This window comes from Euleptes europaea, chromosome 1 (assembly GCF_029931775.1).
Source record: "Euleptes europaea isolate rEulEur1 chromosome 1, rEulEur1.hap1, whole genome shotgun sequence".
Lineage (NCBI taxonomy): Eukaryota > Metazoa > Chordata > Lepidosauria > Squamata > Sphaerodactylidae > Euleptes > Euleptes europaea.
In genome coordinates this window covers 14,153,161-14,167,043 of record NC_079312.1, presented here as the reverse complement: position 1 = coordinate 14,167,043, position 13,883 = coordinate 14,153,161, and positions in this window count along the sequence as shown.

Sequence of the window (13,883 nt, the reverse complement as noted above, 5' to 3'; positions counted from 1 at the left end):
CCTCTTGCTAAAAGATGCCACGAAGGCATGGGGGCCAAAGACTGGCATGAGAGCAAGACACTGCTCCCCACAAATTAGATGCCTCTCAGAGAATTTTGGGATCCATCTTGTGTGTCAAGTTTGAGCAGAAGGAGATTGGCCAGTGAAGTTGTCCCCTGGCCCTAAGATGTGCCTGGCTGGATAGTCTAGCTAATCTTTATTGTGTCACCCTAAAGTGATTTTAGGAGCCCCATGGCGCAGAGTGGTAAGCTGCAGTACTGCAGTCCAAGTTCTGCTCACGACCTGAGTTCAATCCTGATGAAAGTTGGTTTCAGGTAGCTGGCTCAAGGTTGACTCAGCCTTCCATCTTACAAGGTCGGTAAAATGAGTACCCAGCTTGCTTGGGGGTAAAGGGAAGATGACTGGGGAAGGCACCGGCAAACCACCCTGCAAACAAAGTCTGCCTTGTAAACGTCGGGATGTGACATCACCCCATGGGTCAGGAACGACCTGGTGCTTGCACAGGGGACCTTTACCTTTTTAAGGTGATTTAATCAGCACTCTGAGTAGACCATTACATACCCTATCTGTACCCATCCCAGCAATCAATCAGTATTCAAAAGAATAGCCCGGGCATCCTCTTGAGTTCTGACGACTCATCAGGCCTATCTTATTATTGGAACCCCAGAAAAGCAGTCAATTCTTTGTCTCTGGCTTTCCTGCCAGCTTACCTCATACTGCCTCAGGACTCATTTGGGGGTATAAATATTAGTCCTTTGGCCGTTCATAGTGTGTGTGTTTTGGCTCTTTTCCCACTTGTGTGGGGGCTCTTTCCTTTACTCCTGGAAACGCTGGTCGTTCCCCTTTTCTTCACTGCTTTTCCTGGACGTCCCATCAGTGCTGGTAACTATCACCCATCCCTGAAACTCCATCCAACTTCCTCCCTTTTCTCATAGCTCTTGTATGCTTTGTGTATGTTTATTGCTTAAAATCATTTCTTGTTTTACTATTTTTATTCTTGATTAAAACCAGTTTTAATTATACAACTGCCTGCTCATTGGAGAATTTTCACCCAGGACTATCCTGGTATACATAGGTTATCGATCCCAGTTACTCCCTCTTGCTCTCTGTTTCCTGCTAATTCCCCCCAAACAAAGTGGAGACTGCCTACTTAGGGTAACAAAAGAAGCAGCGTAAATGCTCCCGATGCAGGAAAAGCTTTACCTGGGGCAGAGTGATTATTCATGAGAGAATCCATACAGGAGAAAAAACCCTATAAATGTTCAGTCTATGGGGAAAATGTCAGAAATGTCCTAAATTTTAAATTGCATGAGACGCATACGGGTGAGAAACCGTATAAAAGTTCCTACTGGGATAAAAGCTTCTGCTGGAGCATTCACCTGGTGCTTCGTGAGAGAATCCACACTGGAGAAAAGCCCTACAGATGTTCAGACTGTGGGAGAGCCTTTGACCAGAGGTCAAACCTTCTGGTGCATGTGAGAATCCACATCGGGCAGAAACCTTCCAACTGTTCCGACTGTGGAAAAAGCGTCACCTCCAATTCTGTTCGACATCAGAAAATCCTTGCCGGAGAGGAACTTTGTACATGCTCCAAGTGTGGGAGAATATTCTGGCAGCGGTCGGACCACGTGGACTGGACCAGAGAGAAGAGCTCAAAATGTTCTGAGATATCTGAGCTCAGATCTGGTGGTTTGTGCAAGAAACTGTGCAGAAGAAAAGCCGTTCGAGTGCTCGGTCTGCTGGAAACGTTTTTGGATTAGCGCACACCAAAGTGTCCATGCAGGTGTTTAGCCATATCAATGCACCCAGAACTGTGGGCAGAACTGTGTGAGAAGGCCCAATCTCCCATGCAGGGCAGAAACTTTACAATATAGCTTTCCCTGGGCCTGGAAGTACCACAAAAACCTAAGTCCGAGCTTAAACCTGCAGGTTACCCCCACACATACACACCAAAGTCTGATCTGTCTGAATCTTGTATCTTTTGTTAGAGGGTGAAAGTCGCATGAATTGATTTCCCAAAGGAGTTCTTAAAGAGCTGTAATTTTAGAAGTTGGCCTGTCTCCCCCCACCCCAAACGTTCACAGAAGGTTCTTTGGTGTAAATATCACTGACAGTGAACAAATTTTCCTGGGAAACAACTTGCCTGCCCTGACAAATCATCCCACAGAGACTGTACCCAAAGGAGGCCATTCATTGTGTTAGAGATGCTTTCAGTTTTAACAGCCAATAAGGGAGTCCCCAATAGAAGAACAAACACAAAGTGTTCGTGGCAACACATGGAGCTTTCCTGGAGGAAAGATCCTCAGAAAATCAATCAGTTAGGAAAAGATTACCTTGAATCTACAAAATTTGACAGTATCTGCCATTAATCAGTAGTTGTCTGACAGTTCTGAGGAAACCATAGAAACTTCTCATGTTAGTTGGTTCTCGTAGGTTATCCGGGCTGTGTAACCGTGGTCTTGGTATTTTCTTTCCTGACGTTTCGCCAGCAGCTGTGGCCGGCATCTTCATAGGAGTAACACTGAAGGACAGTGTCTCTCAGTGTCAAGTGTGTAGGAAGAGTAATATATAGTCAGAAAGGGGTTGGGTTTGAGCTAAATCATTGTCCTGCAAAAAGTACAGTCAAAAAGACTACAGTCAACAATAGCCATGCAGATTAGCTTTGGATTTCACACATTAACAGATCACTTCAGGATACAATGGTTCCATATTAACATACCACACCCTCATTAGCACATTATCTTGAGACTTACAGGACAATGGTTAGCACATTACCTTTGTTACTTTTTGCAGGACAATGATTCAGCTCAAACCCAACCCCTTTCTGACTATATATTACTCTTCCTACACACTTGACACTGAGAGACACTGTCCTTCAGTGTTACTCCTCCGAAGATACCTGCCACAGCTGCTGGCGAAACGTCAGGAAAGAAAATACCAAGACCACGGTCACACAGCCCGGATAACCTACGAGAACCAATGAACTCCTACCGTGAAAGCCTTCGACAATATTTCTCATGTTAGGATTGCCTAGTCCCTGTATCCAGAATTCAGAGATTCAGGGCCCTGGTGATATTTCCACACCCCACTCAGAATCCCACCATGTTAAATTTGGACCTGCTGTTAATCCGAGTTAGTTAGTCTCCACTTTAGTTGAGGGAATTCGCGTGGGAGACACAGTCTTGTCAGAGGCTGAGTAACCAGGATCTTTGAACCTGTGTTCCTTTGTTCTAACTAAGAGTCATTCTTTTGAACTGCAATAATGCAGTCAGATTAATTGTTGCACATTCTGAAGAAGCAAGTTGTACTCAACGCGAAACAAGAGGCAACCGGGATCTTGTAACATCAGTGTGCTACATATGATTTATGGAAGATTGTTACATTCAATATATAGTCGCTTTGGCCAATCGACAGCAACGAGAGTCTACCATTGTGATTGGATCATTTTACATCAGCTGCCCACGGAAGTGGTGTTGTGATTGGCACGAAGCGGGTAGTAGCGATCCCCACAACATTGCCTGCTTTCGAGTCAAAGACTTTGCTGCCGGCGTTTGGACTTTTTCCATTATTGTTAGAAGGTTCTGATTTATGTTATGTACAGTGAAGCTTCACGGTAAATCCATTTGTATTCAGAACTTATAACTTTGTTGTTGTACATATTGTTATGGGAAGTTAAAGGTTGAAATTAAGAAAACACTTGAGAAAGAATATATTTAAAAGTGAACAAACTGGTGGCTGTGTACTGAGATTATTTCCTTAGGGTTATACAATTATTAATCATCACACCACCTGGAGGCTGGCAACAGTAGTATAATGCCATAGATTCCACACTCCAAAGCAGCCATTTCCTCCATGGGAACTAGGGTTGCCACCCTCCAGGTGAGGGCTGGAAATCACCCAGAATTGTCAATCATGGAGAGCTGCTGCCGCCACTGCTGCTATGGGGCGGGGGGAAGCAGGAGGGCGGCTGGGAGGGTGATGGGGGAAGAAAGAGAGAGTAAGAAAGAGGATGGCAGGAGTGAGAGACCAAGAGAAGTAGGAAGCAAATTTGGGGGAGATGGGATAGCTGCTGCTGTAAGTTTCTTGCGGGTTCCCACTTGTATCTCCTGGAACCCTTTTGTAATAGCAACCTGGAGACAAACCACCTTTTGCTCTGGCTTCACCTGGCAGGGTGCAGTTCCTGGGTTTCCTTTGGCCTCGTGACAGATTTTTGTTCACTCTGCACCTCCTTTAGTGTCATAGGCGAGAACCCCTTGTGCTAGAAAAGGGTGAGTTTTCTGGGCGCCACTGCACTCCTGTTTTTTGGATTGCTGCAGCCTCTCTGGAGTCAGACCAGTGGGTGCTCGATTGCTAGGAAGGGGTTAAAGCCACTGAGCTCTGGGTCCTAGAGCGGCCACGTGGGAAGGGAAGGCGGGAAACCAGAGGTTCCTTCCTGTCCCTTTTGGGGTGGGCGGCTGTTTGCATACTTCGTTTGCATTTTGCAGCGGGAGGGAAGGTGCTGGATCCCGGGGGATGCCGGCAGGTGAGGCAGAGGGCAGGTGAGTGAAACGAGCATTTGGGAGAAGGGAAGAGTCTGCTTGTGTGGCCGGAGGGTTTTTAATCTAATCCCCCCAGATCCTGAATCCTGGTAGGAGGCTTGCCTGGAATTACTGAGCAGTTGAGATATTCTGTTTGTGATGCACACCTGGAACTGCCTTCTACTGAATCAGACCCGTTGGTCCATCAAAGTCAGTCTTGTCTACTCAGACCGGCAGCGGCTCTCCAGGGTCTCAGGCAGGGGACTTGCATATTACCTGCTTGCCTGCTCCCTTTAACTGGAGATGCCGGGGTTCGAACCTGGGACTTCCTGCATGCTAAGCAGCCATTGCTGTTGCAAGTTGATAGCTTCTGGGTCTTGTCACTTGATCTACTATTGCTAGATATATAGGTATGTCTCAATACCTTTCCCGTTTCAGTACCTTTCCAGTTTTGCCTGTTAAATTAACAAAGAGGCATAGACAACCAGCTATTTGCTGCAAATTAACAAAGAGGTGTAGACAACCAGCTATTTGCTGCAAACTTAAGCACACTTACTGAATAATGTTTTTTCACTTTTATAGAGATTCTGCAATTTTGAAATGAATTCAGTACTGGCATTAATCAAAATCTAAGAAGAGTTCTGCTGGATTGCATCATGATCTAGTCCAGGATTCTGTTTCCCATAGTGATCCACAAGGTTCCTCCAGGAAGCTCCAATGCTGCATCATTACACATTACTAGGTCTTTGGTTTTATCAGAAGTTTGAGCCTTCTCTCCAATTGATGATATCTCTGTTTTGGTTTCCTTTTGTCTCTATTTTTTTCTTGACCGTCAGGTCCCATCATTTGTTGAAGAGCCCCAATGTTTCGCCATCTTGTTTGGAAGTTCCCACCAGCCTCATTGGATTAATCTCTCGCCCTGATGGAATTTCAAGAGTACCGTAAGAGAGCCGAGGTGTTCCACAAGGGTTGGTGGTAAGGGGGAGGTGTCTGTGCATCAGTGAGAGCAGAACTGCCTCTTGGGGAAGGAAATGGCTGCGGCACCACAGACAATGGTCGCTGAAGAACTGATAAAGCAGGAGAATCAAATCAAAATGGAGGAACAAGATTCCTCAGTCCCTGAACCAGGGGAACAAAGGGAAAAAGCAGATTGTCTCAAAACAGAGGGGGCTGGTGAGATGTTATCTGGGGAATCTCTACAGCTCATGAAGCAAGAGCCACCGGAAGAGCCATCCCGAAACTGGGATGCCCAGTTGCAGGAATTCCTGAAGACACTTCAGGCTTCTTGTTCTCAAGGGAACGGCCCACAGCTACCTGAACCGAGACAGCAGAATGATAGCAGAACATCTCCAGTGCCTTCTGAAAGAGTAACAGAGGCCACTAAGTGGCCCAGTGGATTGTGGGCTTCCCAGCCCCAGCCGATTCCCATTGGAGGTGTAAAGCAGGACCAGCAGCCCACGTGCCGCAGTAAGGAGAAGAAGAGAGTCCGAACTGGAGATGCCGTTGGGGCAGAGGTGCAGCGACAGCATTTCAGGAAACTATGCTATCAAGAAGCCAAGGGCCCTCGAGAGACTTGCAGGCAGCTTCTGGAGCTTTGCTGTCAGTGGCTGAGGCCTGAGACACACACCAAAGAGCAGATCCTGGACCTCCTGATTCTGGAGCAGTTCATGGCTGTCCTGCCACCAGAGATGCAACGCTGGGTCAGAGAAAGTGATCCACAGGACTGCACCCAGGCTGTGAGCCTGGCGGAGGATTTCCTTCAGGCACAGCAAGGTGCCGAAAGCTGGGAACCGCAGGTAAGAATAAGACCCCCCCCCCAAAACTACAATGAAGTAAAGAGTGAAGAACAAAATTAGAGCAATCAGTTTGGGGTTTTGTATAATAGGTGACCTCCACAGGGGGACAATGTTTTATGGCTTCCCCATTGCTGATGCAGCTGCAGATTAAGTACAGCAACAACGGGGTTTCCTCATGACACATTTCCCTGTAGTTTCCCTGCCCTCACCCCCCGGCAGTGGTCATCCTCCCCTCCCCTGGGCCAGCAGGACATAAAAAAAAGCACCAGTTTATTGTTATATCGATATACCATTGTAACAACAAATGTAGGAGGTTTTCTGAATTCTCGGCTTTCATTAAAAACAGTAAGTCTCTATCCCCCTCTCTTGCGAAGACACGCCTTTTTCCTTATATTTCTTCAAGGGAAGGGGAAACGGACTTTACATCACTATCCTTTTCTGACTCACGCAGAGTGCCTACTGCCCTCCACAACCTCTCTCCCACAGGTTCAGGGTTTACAGGTAGTTCAGGCAGTCACACTTCACCCACCCATCATGCCTCTTTTAAAATGTGTAAAAAGCCATGGCCATTTCACAACTCAGGTCCTCCCTCTCACTCACAGAGAAATTACCAGACTGCCCAGCCCCCTTTCTGAGGCGCTGCACAGACCTATTGGTGTTGGGGACTCAAACACAGTTTCATTCAGACTCTGCCACCATTTGTTCATATTTTAGTATACATATTTTTAAATAGGCTGAGAACATAGCTTGTATATGTGCTCAGGGCCGGATTTAGGTTTGATGAGGCCCTAAGCTATTGAAGGTAATGGGGCCCTTTATATGTCCAGATAACAGGTACAACAGCTCGACCTACATTCAACAGTGCTGCACTACAGTCTGCAGCTGCATGCTACATGTTGCCATGCAACCAGTCCATGCAGAATGTAGGCACCCTATATATAGAAACGAGCTAACCAGTGATATTTTAGGGAGCAGGCTAGCAGGCGGGGCTCATTACTTACATCATAGGAGCCTACACAACACAAAACACTGTTGCTGTATGCAGGTTTTATTTTATTTGTTTTTTTTATCTTATATTTTGGAAATGTACATCCAGTTTTTTCCTTTAAATTTTTTGGGGGACCCCAAGAGAGTGGGGCCCTAAGCTATAGCTTGTTTAGCTTATATGTAAGTCCGGCACTGTATGTGCTTCATTCCATCAGCCCACAGGGTTAAACAAACAAGGAGTTAACTTTTATTTATCGTTTGACTATAACATTGGAGTAGATCAGGTAGAAGTTAAAAAGTTTCTTTTCTGTTGATTTTTTGAAACTGTTTCCCTGTTCTTGTATTGGGGATCCTTTGTTACAAATTGACCCTTTTCAGTCAGCTTTAAGCTGTGCTTCTCCACAGCTTCACTCGCTTAACTCCCAACTGATTGCTGTTTTTCAACTGTCTCTCCCATCAACATTCCATCAGCTCCCATTGGCCACTGTGAGGGAGAGGCGGAACCTGACCTGTCCATCACATTTACTTTTTTTTTTTTAATGGAAGCTGAGAGTGCAGAGAACCTGCGATGCCTATTGTTACAATAGTATATTGATATAATGATATTCAAGAGCTGATTTTAAAAAAAACAAAAAGCCTTCTTGGTGGCAGTGGGAGGAAATGGCTGCTGTGCAGACAGGTTCAGAGAAAATGGCTGCCAAGTGGGCTGGAAAATCCAAATTTCCTCACCCACACAGCAGCCATCTATGCCCGTGTTGGCGAACCTACGGTACGCATGCCCGACTTGGCACACTGAGCCCTCTCTGCCGGCACGCGGGGGTAAGTGGCTCGCTGCCATTGCGTGAGAGGGCCGGGCGCACAGCAGCAACGTCCACCCCCTCCCGAGCCTTCCATCCTGCACTTCCCGGGCTCCAAAAGGCCTCCTGGGTCAGCATCTGGGCCCCTCCCTCTCTCAGCTGAGCTGCGGGAATATTAATTTCTTTAGTGTTAACTAATAAATGTTTGCTATTTTTGGTATAGAGATAGATTTGTATTGGGAGCTTCATTTTTTTTTAAATTTTTGTCTTTTTGTAGACTCCAAGTCTTGAACACCCAAAAAAAGCAAAAACAGATAGTGGAAGATCATTCCAAGAGGCCTGGACAGAGTCATTTGGAGTGATTGAACGCAGTGGGAAAGCGTTATGTATTCTGTGTAATAAAAGTGTTGTGTGTCGCACATCAAGTGTCAGACGGCACTTTGACACCAACCACAAAAGTGTTGCCAAACTTGGTGAAACTGAAAGAAAAGAGTTTCTTAAAGGGAAATTGAGGAATTATTCCCAGTCTCTTAGTTTTTCCAACGATCTTTCTAGAACGAATCATCTGACAGCTGCCAGTTTTCAAATTTCACTGTGCATAGCAAAACATGATAAGCCCCTCTCTGATGGGGATATTATCAAAACAGCCATGTTGTCTGGGAGTAATTCCCTTTTTCATGATTTCCCAAACAAGGATAAAATTATTCAACGCATCTCTGAGATGCCACTTAGCAGAAATACTGTTAAAGATCGAGTCCAGCGCATGGCAAGGGATGTTAGTCAGCAGCTCACCACTGACTTACAAAAGGCAGCCTGTTACTCCATGTGCTTGGATGAAAGCACAGATATAAATAATCATGCAAGGCTCGCAGTAATTTTGCGTTATGCTGTTGGCGACATCATGAGAGAAGAGCTGGTGAAACTGGTGTCTTTGCCTAAAAGAACACAAGGGATAGATATCTACAATGCTGTGATGGAGGCTTTTTTGTCACAAGATATAAGACCAGAAAAAGTGGTTTCAATTACTAGTGATGGGGCACCTTCTATGGTGGGGGCAACATCTGGTTTCATACAATTCTTTGTTAAAGAAACAAAACATCAAGTCATTCAGTTCCATTGTATTATACATCAAGAAGCTCTTTGTGCCAGGGACAGCAGCAAAAAATTTGACGATGTCCTCAAAGATGTCACAAAAATGGTGAATTACATCATGGCTCGTGCTCTGAATTGTCGACAGTTTCAAGCACTTCTTGAGGAGGTTCAAGCACAGTATAATTGTCTACTTATGTACAATAATGTCCGGTGGCTGAGCAGAGGACGAGTCCTGGAGAGATTTGTAGCCTGCTTGGATGAAATTAGGCTGTTTATGAATGAAAAAGGGCAGGAATATCCACAGCTCACTGATATGGCCTGGCTTACCAACCTCATGTTTTTTACAGATTTTACACAACACTTCAATGTACTGAACAAACAACTACAAGGCATAGGGAAAACAGCAGAAAGGATGTTTTGTGATATCAAAACATTTGAGAGAAAACTGCAGGTTTTTGAAAGAGACCTTGAAAGTGGGCAGTTGAAATATTTTCCAAAACTAAAAATGCATTTAGAAAATTCTACAACATTTGCAGACAATCCTACAAGCCATCAGGAAATCTACAAGGAATTTTCTAGTATTGTAGCAGCTGCAAAGGTGAATTTTAGCAACAGATTTTTACAGTTCCGTAAGATGGAGACAACCCTGTGTTTTCTTACCTCTCCAGATAAAGCCAAATTTGAAGAACTTGATCTTTCCTGCCTACACTGGTTAGATTTAGAAAATCTGGAAATGGAGCTAATAGAATTTCAAGAAAGCTCTATCTGGAAAAATAAATTCTATGACCTGCGTGAAACACTTGAGAAGATAGAAGGGATGACAAAGGATAGCACAGTTAGTTCTGAAAATGAAATCCTTAAAGTGTGGAATTCTCTGCCAAATAATTTTAAGTCAATGAAAGCACTTGGGATTGCTTTCCTTACTTTGTTTGGATCATCTTATACTTGTGAGCAGCTGTTTTCAGCTTTGAATTCTATCAAATCTGACACCAGAAACATGACCTGAGTGCTGCGTGTGTTGCTCTCAAACTTACAAAGTATGAGCCAAGGTTGGACAAATTATCAGCATGCACACAACAGCAAAAATCACATTAATTGTTCAAAAGCATGCCAAATGCAAACTTTTACCTTTCAATAAAAAGTTGTTTATATCATTGAAAGCTCTGTTATTGTGTTTTTCTTTTAAGGCAAAAGATGTTACGGTATGAGTTGTTTTTTCTAAACTAAACCCTCAGTATTCAGGTTAAATTGCCGCATTGGCACTCGGCGATAAATAAATGGATTTTGGGTTGCAGTTTGGTCACTCGGTCTCTAAAAGGTTCGCCATCATTGATCTAGGCTTTACTTTGGTCTTTCCCAAAATTTTGGAGGAAGATTGATGAAAAGACAGGGAACCCCCCAAAAAGGTGCATGAGGGCACCATGATGCTGTGAGGAAGCCAGAAAAAACCCAGTTTCCCAAAGCATTGAATTTAGGATAGATAGCCCAAGCAGAAATGGCCGTAATCAATAAGGCTGCAAGACACAGGTTTGTTCAAATGATGGTGGTATAAAATGTCAGTTCAGTTCCTGTCAAATAAATCTGGAAGATTGTTGAATTAACTTGGTTTGGTCACAGGGTCATAGCTGTAGGGCCGGGGGAGGGGAACGTCAGGCCCGGGGGCCATATAAGGCCCGCAAAATCATTTGGTCTGGCCCTTTGTGGGTCCTGCCATATCTCTAGCTCAGAAGGATGTAAGACTGGTGATCCGCCCCCTCCCGCGGACAGGAATAGCCTCTATTCAAGGTGGCTGTGAGTTTGTTTTGCCAAGAAGATGAACCCTTCCCCCCCCCTTGCAGAAGAGTTGTTAGCTATGGAGCTGCTAGGTTATGATGGGTACGAGCTAATGTCAGGAAGGTACAGCATACCTGCGAGAGCTCGCTTATTGACCGGTGATTGTTAAGGTATAGATATCTGAGAAGTTTCTCAGGGTATGTGTGAGTCAGACGGGAGATGGTTCACTTAATCTCTTCTGAGTTCTAGATGATGCTTGAGGGTACATCACATATGCGTAGGACTAGCCAGACCTTTTCTGAATAGCCTTGTATATTCCCTCACAATTTTATAATAAATAACTTTACATATTTTGTGGTGTTTTTGGGTCTGGGGGCTTCAAACTGAACCCAGTACTTTTAACACATACTGACCACAGCTACCAGAGCAATTGTTTTCTGGAACTCACCTTGTAAGTATCCTACCTTTCAGGGTTGACTTTCTTGATCTTAGCCCCAGCAGGGCTAGATACTTTGTTTAGGGTTGGCAGGCCCCCACCGGGGGCAGGAGATCCCCAGCTTTCGGCCACCTCCCCCGGTGCCATTCAGCCCACAGGCGGGGGTCTTACCAGCTGCAAATCAAGGCCTACGCCTTAGCGCCGTTGGCACGTTAATGTCACTTCTGGAAGTGACGTTATCAGATCGCTGATGATGTGGGAGATGCTCTGGTGTTTGGGCAAAAGCTCTGTGGTAGAGGCTGTTTTGCCCAAATACCAGAGCGCTGTAGAAAGTTCACTTGTGGCCACCTTATGAAAGCCAGTGTGGTGCAGCAGTTAGAGCTTCAGAGTAGGGTCCAGATGACTCAGGTTCGAATCCTCATCTTCTTGTGGAAGCTTGCCGGGTGATTTAGGACCACTCACATACTTTCAGCCTAACCTACCTCATAGGGTTGTTGCGTGGATAAAAAGGTGGAGGCTGCTGTAAGCTGCTTTGGTCCCCACTATGGAGAAAGACAGTAGTTTTCCAAGTGGGGTAGAGAAAGGTAGGTTGGGTGGGAAGGGGATAGGGTTGCAATCTCCAGGTTGGGAAATTCCTGGAGAGCTGAAGGGTGGAGCCTGAGGAGGGTAGGATTTGAGGAGGGGGGACCTCAAAAGGGTATAATGTAGGGTTGACAGCTCCCGGTTGAGAATTACTTGGAGATTTTGGGGATGTAGCCTGAGGAGGGCAGGGTTTGTGGAGGGGAGGGATTCCAAAGCCATAGAGTCCAATGACCAAAGCAGCCATTTTCTCCAGGAGAACTGATCCCTATCTCCTGGAGATCAGTTGTAACAGCAGGAGATCTCCAGCCACCACCTGGAGGTTGGCAACACTAGATGCCATAGATTCCACCCTCCAAAGCAGCCATCCTCCATGGGAACTAGGGTTGCCACCCTCCAGGTGAGAGCTGGAAATCACCCAGAATTATCAATCACGAAGAGCTGCTGCCGCCACTGCTGCTATGGGGGGAGGAGAGCGGAAGCAGGAGGGCGGCTGGGAGGGTGATGGGGGCAGAAAGAGAGAGTGGTGGGGTTGGGGCAGAAAGAAAGAAAGTGACAGGCATGAAAGAGAGTAAGGGGATGGCAGGAGTGAGAGACCAAGAGAAGTAGGGGCAGAGGGGAGGAATCAAAGTTGGGGGAGATGGGATAGCTGCTGCTGTAAGTGTCTTGCGGGTTCCCACTTGTATCTCCTGGAACCCTTTTGTAATAGCAACCTGGAGACAAACCACCTTTTGCTCTGGCTGCACCTGGCAGGGTGCAGTTCCTGGGTTTCCTTTGGCCTCGTGACAGATTTTTGTTCACTCTGCACCTCCTTTAGTGTCATAGGCGAGAGCCCCTTGTGCTAGAAAAGGGTGAGTTTTCCGGGCGCCACTGCACTCCTGTTTTTTGGATTGCTGCAGCAAATAACCTCATCTGCCTCTCTGGAGTCAGACCAGTCGGTCCTCGATTGCTAGGAAGGGGTTAAAGCCACTGAGCTCTGGGTCCTCTGGAAGGGAAGGCGGGAAAACGGAGGTTCCTTCCTGTCCTTTTTGGGGTGGGCGGCTGTTTGCATACTTCGTTTGCATTTTGCAGCGGGAGGGAAGGTGCTGGATCCCGGGGGATGCCGGCAGGTGAGGCAGAGGGCAGGTGAGTGAAAAGAGCATCTGGGAGAAGGGAAGAGTCTGCCTGTGTGGCCGGAGGGTTTTTAATCTCATTCCCCCAGATCCTGAATCCTGGTAGGAGGCTTGCCTGGAATTACTGAGCAGTTGAGATATTCTGTTTGTGATGCACACCTGGAACTGCCTTCTACTGAATCAGACCCGTTGGTCCATCAAAGTCAGTCTTGTCTACTCAGACCGGCAGCGGCTCTCCAGGGTCTCAGGCAGGGGACTTGCATATTACCTACTTGCCTGCTCCCTTTAACTGGAGATGCCGGGGTTCGAACCTGGGACTTCCTGCATGCCAAGCAGCCATTGCTGTTAAAATGGCAAGTTGATAGCTTCTGGGTCTTGTCACTTCATCTACTATTGCTAGATATATAGGTATGTCTCAATACCTTTCCCGTTTCAGTACCTTTCCAGTTTTGCCTGTTAAATTAACAAAGAGGTGTAGACAACCGGCTATTTGCTGCAAACTTAAGCACACTTACTGAATAATGTTTTTTCACTTTTATAGAGATTCTGCAATTTTGAAATGAATTCAATACTGGCATTAATCAAAATCTAAGAAGAGTTCTGCTGGATTGCATCATGATCTAGTCCAGGATTCTGTTTCCCATAGTGATCCACTAGGTTCCTCCAGGATGCTCCAATGCTGCATCATTACACATTACTCGGTCTTTGGTTTTATCAGAAGTTTGAGCCTTCTGTCCAATTGATGATATCTCTGTTTTGGTTTCCTTTTGTCTCTGTTTTTTTCTTGACCATCA